The following is a 7271-nucleotide window of genomic DNA, read 5'->3' as shown; positions in this document are numbered from 1 at the left end:
ATTGAAATTTACAGTTTCCAATCAACTATAAACGCATGAAATCATTAGAAAATTACTGTTCTACATTTACATCGAAAATGCATAAATTACAACTGTACCTGCCAGCATTTTGATGAATAGTAAGCCTTCAAGAGGTTTTGATAAACGTCATAAAACCAGACATAGAGTAGAGCCTTTTAACCACTTCGTCCATTATTTAGGAATATTGTGGTATAACCCATATTTAATTTGGTGCCAGTCAAATATCCTCTCACAATTAAGCGGTGATGGACATTGGTTTATGTAACACCTAATTCCAACTAGGCGCAACTCGTTTTATAAAGTTTATTACCCTGTTGGGATTACTTCTCCAAATTTCCAAGGGCTCCAAAAACCCTTTACCAAATATCGCCAATCTGTGATTATACAGCATTCCGCAGTTGCAGAGTAAATGCTCGGCAGTTTCGTTTTCCGTTTGGCAGAAACGACACTCGGAGGATTGGATTTTTCCAATCTTACTTAGATGATATTTTCTCGGGCAGTGGCCAGTCATCAGACCAGTAATTACCCTGTAATCTCTTTTGTTTAAACTCAGTATGGACCTGGCTTTTCTGCACTAGGTCTTATGAACCTTTTTGCTTGCTTGGATGTATCCGAGACATTCCAATTAGATTCTACCGTAGACACTTCCAAAGTTTTTAGTTTCATCCGAAGAGCACACTCAGGAACTCCACAGAAAGGTTCACGGCCTACAAAGCTTGATGCCGCACCCTGTCTGGCCGAATTGTTGGCGTTTTCATTTCCCAGAATTCCACAATGACCAGGCACCCAGTATAAAGTTACCTCGTTCCTACTGGCCAATTGCTTCAGAGAAATAATTCATTCCCACACTAGCTTTGATTGACAAGTGGAAGCTTTTAGCGCATTTAAAGCCTGACTGACCGAAAAAATACAGATCTTGGCAAACCTATAATTTCTTTTCAGACAAATGTTGGCACACTCTAGAATGGCTTTAACTTCCGCTTGAAATACAGTGGGACTGCATCCCATTGGTATGACCTTACTGATACCAGGGCCAAAAACACCAGTTCCAGTATTTTTTCCCATCTTGGACCCATCAGTATACATTACATTAGAACCTAGACGTAAACTTGGCCCACCAGCATCCCAAACATAGCGACATGGTTTCACCACTTTAAAGGGAACATCATAGTTGGTCTTCGTTATCATCCAATCTTCTACTGTTTTTAGTTCCATGTTTGAAGTCTTTGGTGATCCTCAACAAGATCCCCGTCTAGGATTTTATTGTAACGTATAAACTGCAGGGTGCTTTTTGCCGCTTGTAGTTTAACAATGATGCAATGGCAGTATATTGAGCAGGGCATCCAAAGCAACTGATGGAGTGCTTTTCATTACTCCTGTCATAGATATACAAGCAAGTCTTTGTAGCTTACCTAGCTTCTTTTGAGAGGTTACCTCATTTCTTTTGGGCCACCAAACAAGCGAAGCATAAATAATCTTAGGCCGGATTATTGCAGCATAGACCCAGTGAATCATGTTAGGTCTAAGACCCCAGGTTTTTCCCAAGGATTTGCTGCGGACCCAAAGGGCATTGCTACCTGTTCGCGAAAATGCGCTCCCAACGTGGGCAGCAGCATACTGATATGCGCAACCAAGACCAATCATCGCATCGGAACCGTCATCGAAGATCGTTACGAAGCACGCGCACTCACCCGAGCCGACGGAACAGCAGCGACTAGCAACGAGAGAGTGAGTGCCGTGAGAGCCAGCTGTAAGCGCCGCCGCCGTAGCCATCATCATCATCATCGACTCTCGTCGTCGTCGCCCTGCAGGTAGCGTGCTGATGATGATTTGTTCCATACACGTCGCGTGGGTTCTACGCGCGCGTAGAACCTTCTACACTGAACGAAAACCCCCGCCCGAAATCGACTGACAAGCGATTCGATCGCGCCCCTTAACGACAATCGGTCGGAAACCGTATGCCCCACCGACCGAATGATGTCATCCTAAAATCGGATGACAGCCACATAAAAATCGAATGCTGACCATATGGTCGAGAAACCTTGTTTTTTAGCGATTGATATCAAAAAATTATCGTCATTCTTTCTAAACTGATATGCTAAATAGTGATCAGGGTACCCTTGCGGGCACCCTTTTCAAAAACGATGGCATGTCCAAAATAAGAACATGCACCACAAAATTTGAACGTCGCGAGCATAACGATCAAGGAACTTGTTACGCTATCGATGAATAAGTTTGACGCATCTGTGCTGCCCTCGCTTTCCAACTAACTTTCATTCAAACAGCGTGCGTCGGCTCATACGCGAATGAGATGATTGTCGTTCGCTTTCAGGGTGATTGCCGTACGACTGATTCGTCATTCCAAAACACGATTTTGCTTATTTGGACTGGTTGGTCTGACAAATCAGTCGATTTTCGGGATGAGGCTTTCGTTCAGTGTACGTGGTTCTGGTACGTTAGATTTTGGGTATAGGGTAATTGATCCGATCATGGAGGAGTTAAGCGCTGGGTTCATGTTTAAACCACAATTGTATCGCCCCAAGCAAACTTTTTACATGGATTGAATTGAAAATAATAAAATCCATCCTTAATCTACGGGAAAATAACGAAATATTGCCACTTTGATGTTGTTATGAGCATTTTATTCGTTTTTATCTGAAAGAACATTGTGTTCCTAATGTTGCGGTATGTGTTCCTAATGTTGCGGTATTTTGTTCCTATTGTTGCGGTATCCCATTGAAATCATATGGGATACCGCAACATTAGGAACACTACCGCAACAATAGGAACACAGCAGCAAACACATTTAGGAAAATATTTTTTTAAAATAGGTTTTTGGGCAAACCTTAAGCAAACAAATGGTGCAATCTCATAATTTAAGCACCATACATCTATTAAAAATACCTTTTGGTAACATTTCAGTCGAAAAAGTGCTCAATTGCCATTACCGCAACAATAGGTACTACCACAACGATGGGAACAATTACCCTATATATGCACCCGTTCGCGGTCGCAAGTCAGTTGCAATCCAAAAGTGAAAGTGATAGGGTAATTCATGTATTTTGGACAGGCTGAGGACAACGTTGGAAAAATCGTCCCCTAGCTTCCTTAGAAAGCAATTGATTATCGTGCATAGTTACTTGTACACTTATTATATGATTGTACTTTACGTTCCTGGTGACAAAAACCTTAACGAAAGTATTTTAAGCTGAGAAAATCACAATTTCCAATCGCCTGTTAAAATTGCATTTTGGACACCGAATATATGTTTTGGACACCCTTAGGTATATTTAATTTGGACAGGGCAATTATCTCAATATTTAGCCATGAATACTACTAAATCATGGAAGTAGCATAAATTAACATATATTTTCTTGCAAATCATCAAATTTCTCCGCTTAACAGGCATCTATTTTGATAACTTTTACAGTTTTTGTTAAAATTGAGAACATATTCCCAAACCCAAAGAATACGCCTCCAAGTATGCAATCGCACAGCATACCCATGTAGTTCGTCAGATGACCAAAATACATTTACAGTAGAAAACTTGTAATGTATTTTGGACACCACCTATTTTAAGCGTTCTAGATGAATGTTAAGAGATTGGCTGTCTAATGCTTCCCTATTAATCATTTTTCATTGCAATAAGGCTTTCAAATTTCTTACAAATAATAATACAACGATTTTGAGGTGAATATTGTATTTGACTGTAAAGTGTATGTCGTCTTGCATACCTGTGCATTTGAGGGGTTTTAGTGAAACAATTTACATTTTCGATAATTTTGAAGTTAATTCTAAATTGTTAAGCGTATTTTCAACAAAAGTCGTCAGAATAGGGTCTGTTTGATCCAATAATCGATATTGAGAAGTATCCACTTTTATTAGCTCACCGCAACAAGACATACATCACTGTGCCTGTCCAAATTACATACATGTCCAAATTATATTTTTTACCCTAAGCGTTCGCGTGGCTGAAAACAACGCGAAGTTATAAAGTGTAAATAGTGTAAGCAAGAGAATAAAGTGTGAAAGTGAACAAGTGTTTTTGCCTGCCTATCCGAAACCCCGTTTCTCTTTCTGCCGCATCCTATATACAGTCCAGTGTCTTCGCCTGAATATTCTTGTGTTCATTGCCGAACACTACCCTTGGTGAAAACATTTTTTAAATGAGAATTCCAATTCAGTCTTTTGTCCAAAGTTACCCCAAGATGTTTAACTTCTTCTGAATTTGAACTCCATCCAAATAAGGTTCAGTAAGATTTATTTTTAATTTTCTAGTAAAAGGTACAATTACAGTTTTTGAAGGGTTTACGTTAAATCCCTCCTCTCGGCACCATTTGATGGTAACATTCAACGCAGTTCGTCCACTACTAAAGACCACAATAAGGGCGATAGTACTCCTCCTTGAGGACATTCCTTCACAGATCTTACTGATAGTTGCGCACTTCCAAGAACGGAAGAGATCTCTCGATCTTTAAGCATCGATATTATCCATTCAATAATGCATTTATCCAAGCTCCTTGCTTCCATTGCTGAACGCTTTGAGCTGTAGGATGCGTTATCAAATGCTCCTTCAATGTCGAGAAATGCAACCACGGCTATTTCCTTGGCTTGAAACGATTTCTCAATTTTGCTGACTAGCGACTGTAGCGCTGTTATGGTAGATTTGCCTGTTTGATAAGCAAATTGACATTTGCTTAGAGGCATTTCTACTGAGCTGGTAGACTTGACAAAGTCATCCACTATTTTCTCCATGGTCTTTAACAGAGCACAAAAAAGGCTTATGGGTCTGAATGCTTTTGGAGTTGTTTTATCCCGTTTGCCAGCTTTTGGGATAAAAACAACATGAACCTTACGCCACGCTTTAGGTATGTAAGCTAAAGTACTTAATACTGGCTCTGAATATTTCGGTTAAGAGCGGCAAATCGCCTCTTTTCCATGTTGAAGTAAAGCTGGGAAAATTCCATCTTTCCCGGCAGATTTGAAAGGTTGAAAAGAACTCAATGCCCATTCGACCCTCGACGGTCACAAGCTTTTTGACAGGCATTGGTCGACCAAGCATGTATTGCCTTATGTCAGTCCTGTTCTTCATCCGAATAAGGAATCGACCCTGGGAAGTGAGTTCTCACATTACTTCCAATGTTTCAGAAGAATCAACAGGAAAACTGCCATCTTCTTTTTTAAGACTTCCAAGACCATTTGAATGGTGTTTCGAAAGGACTTTATGAAGCCTTGTAGCCGTAGGAGCGTTATTGATGTCTGTTACCGGCAACGCACTGTTGACCGCGAAACGACGGTGAAACCACCGTCCGCTCCTTCGCAACTGAGCGGCTGTCGCTGAGTAGACTGGCAGTTCGGACAGCAGCAGACAGAAAGGAGAAGAACTGATTCATTCAGAGTATATCGTAATAGTGCACAGTCAGCACATTTTGATAGGCATAAGTGAAAATTAGCAGTGGAATATTTCGATTATCTAAAGTAAATTTGTGAACTGTAGTTAGTTGAAATCTATATTGAGTTTATTCTCGTTGAATTTAGTGAACAATTATACCCGGTATTCGGCAGTAGTCAGCATCGCACAGTTAGTGTAAATATCAGTCAGTTGAGGTACGTTTTGCAGTAAATTAAGAATTTCTTTCCATTATTCAGTCCGCGTAAAACAGTGCATAACCTGAAACCAATTGTGTAATTTCTACAGATTGTACGTTCCACGTTTTCTCTTCAATTACCGACCATCTAAAAGCGGCAGAAAAATACTGAATTGTAAGACTGTTCTAAATACTGTTTACCGACTACTGACTAAATTAAACCTAATAAATTACAGCTTTGTAGCTGCTAAGTCTGCAACTAACAAGACGGTGTTTGTTATGACGATCGGGAACATTCTACAAAGAATTCATCCGAAGTTGGATGTTTGTTGCCCATCGCCGGTCCCTGCTGAGGAGTAAAGCAACGGAACAGACGTCCGCCGACTGAACGACCCACGATTGAAGACGACCAACATCGCCGCCGCCGCCGCCGTCGGAGGTTTGATTGCAGTTACATAATCCAAGTCAGTACAGATTTCCTTTTTTGCTCCCATCTCGGATCCCGTCCCACAGTAGTGGCCCGTGCAATTCGACAGTGTACAGTAAGCTTGTTTGGTAGACAGTTTAGCTAGGGCATTTAGAGTTAATTATGCCGAAAAAGAGCAATGTTACCAACACGGGGGGAATAGATAATCCGTGCAAAAAATGCAATCAAATTGTGGGTGATGATAATTGGGTCTGTTGCGATGTGTGTGAATCGTGGGTACATTTTCTGTGCGCGGGTGTCAATCAGTCAATCGCGGATAAAAGCTGGAAGTGCAGTGACTGTCTTGCCGATTGGGATGGCACCGATTTTACGTCGAAGTCGGGAGTGTCATTCAATGAATCTTCAGTGAGTAAAAGCAGTAGTCGTGCGTCTCAACGATTGCAACTGAGCTTGCAGCATCTGGAGGAACAACGTAGGTTGAGTAAATTGAAGCAGCTGGACGAAGAGCAAGAGTATTTGAAGCAGCGGTACAACCTACTGATGCAGATTGCTGACGAAAAGGATTCATCTAGCAGGCGCAGTGGAGTGAGCGGAAAAAGTAAACGGACTGGAGTAAGTGTGAAAAGTAAACGTGACCAGTTGGAGAAGTGGTTGAAGGGAGCTGTGGTGGACGATGTTGGGCAGTCTAAGCCATCGTCGTCGGGAAATAAAGTTGCCCTGCCTGTTCACGCAGTCAGTGAATCAATTCAACCAGCCGCAGTGGTTCGCGCATTACAATCACCAGCTTTGTTACCGGAAGTTTCTGCTCCGCCAAACGTGAATCTATTGTGTCCTCCTGTCTCGGGAATCATTGGAAATGTTCCCACTCTGGCGAAATCATACGAACAACTGGTTTCCGGACAAGGAACTTCTGCGATGGCATCTGTTCCAGTATTAGCAGCTAGGCAATTCGCATCATCGGTTCCGCCTATTTCAGCAGCTTCTACAGTTTCCAATGTGGTTCTTCCGGAAGTGCAAGGTATTCGAGTCGGAAATACCGATTCTGTGGCGGTCACGTTCGCTGCACGGGATACAGTAGTGTCCTCAGCTCCATGTACATCGCAATCCTTTGTTGGTTCGAGCGGTCTGATGTCAACAGTTTACGGAAGTCATCCGTACTACACGGCCGCTCCAATGGCACAACTAGCACCAACGAATGCAGTAGTTTCTGAAGATTTCGTGAATTCATCGCAAAG

Source organism: Aedes albopictus, chromosome 3 (genome assembly GCF_035046485.1).
Source record: "Aedes albopictus strain Foshan chromosome 3, AalbF5, whole genome shotgun sequence".
Taxonomy (NCBI): Eukaryota; Metazoa; Arthropoda; class Insecta; order Diptera; family Culicidae; genus Aedes; species Aedes albopictus.
This window is presented reverse-complemented; position numbering follows the sequence as displayed.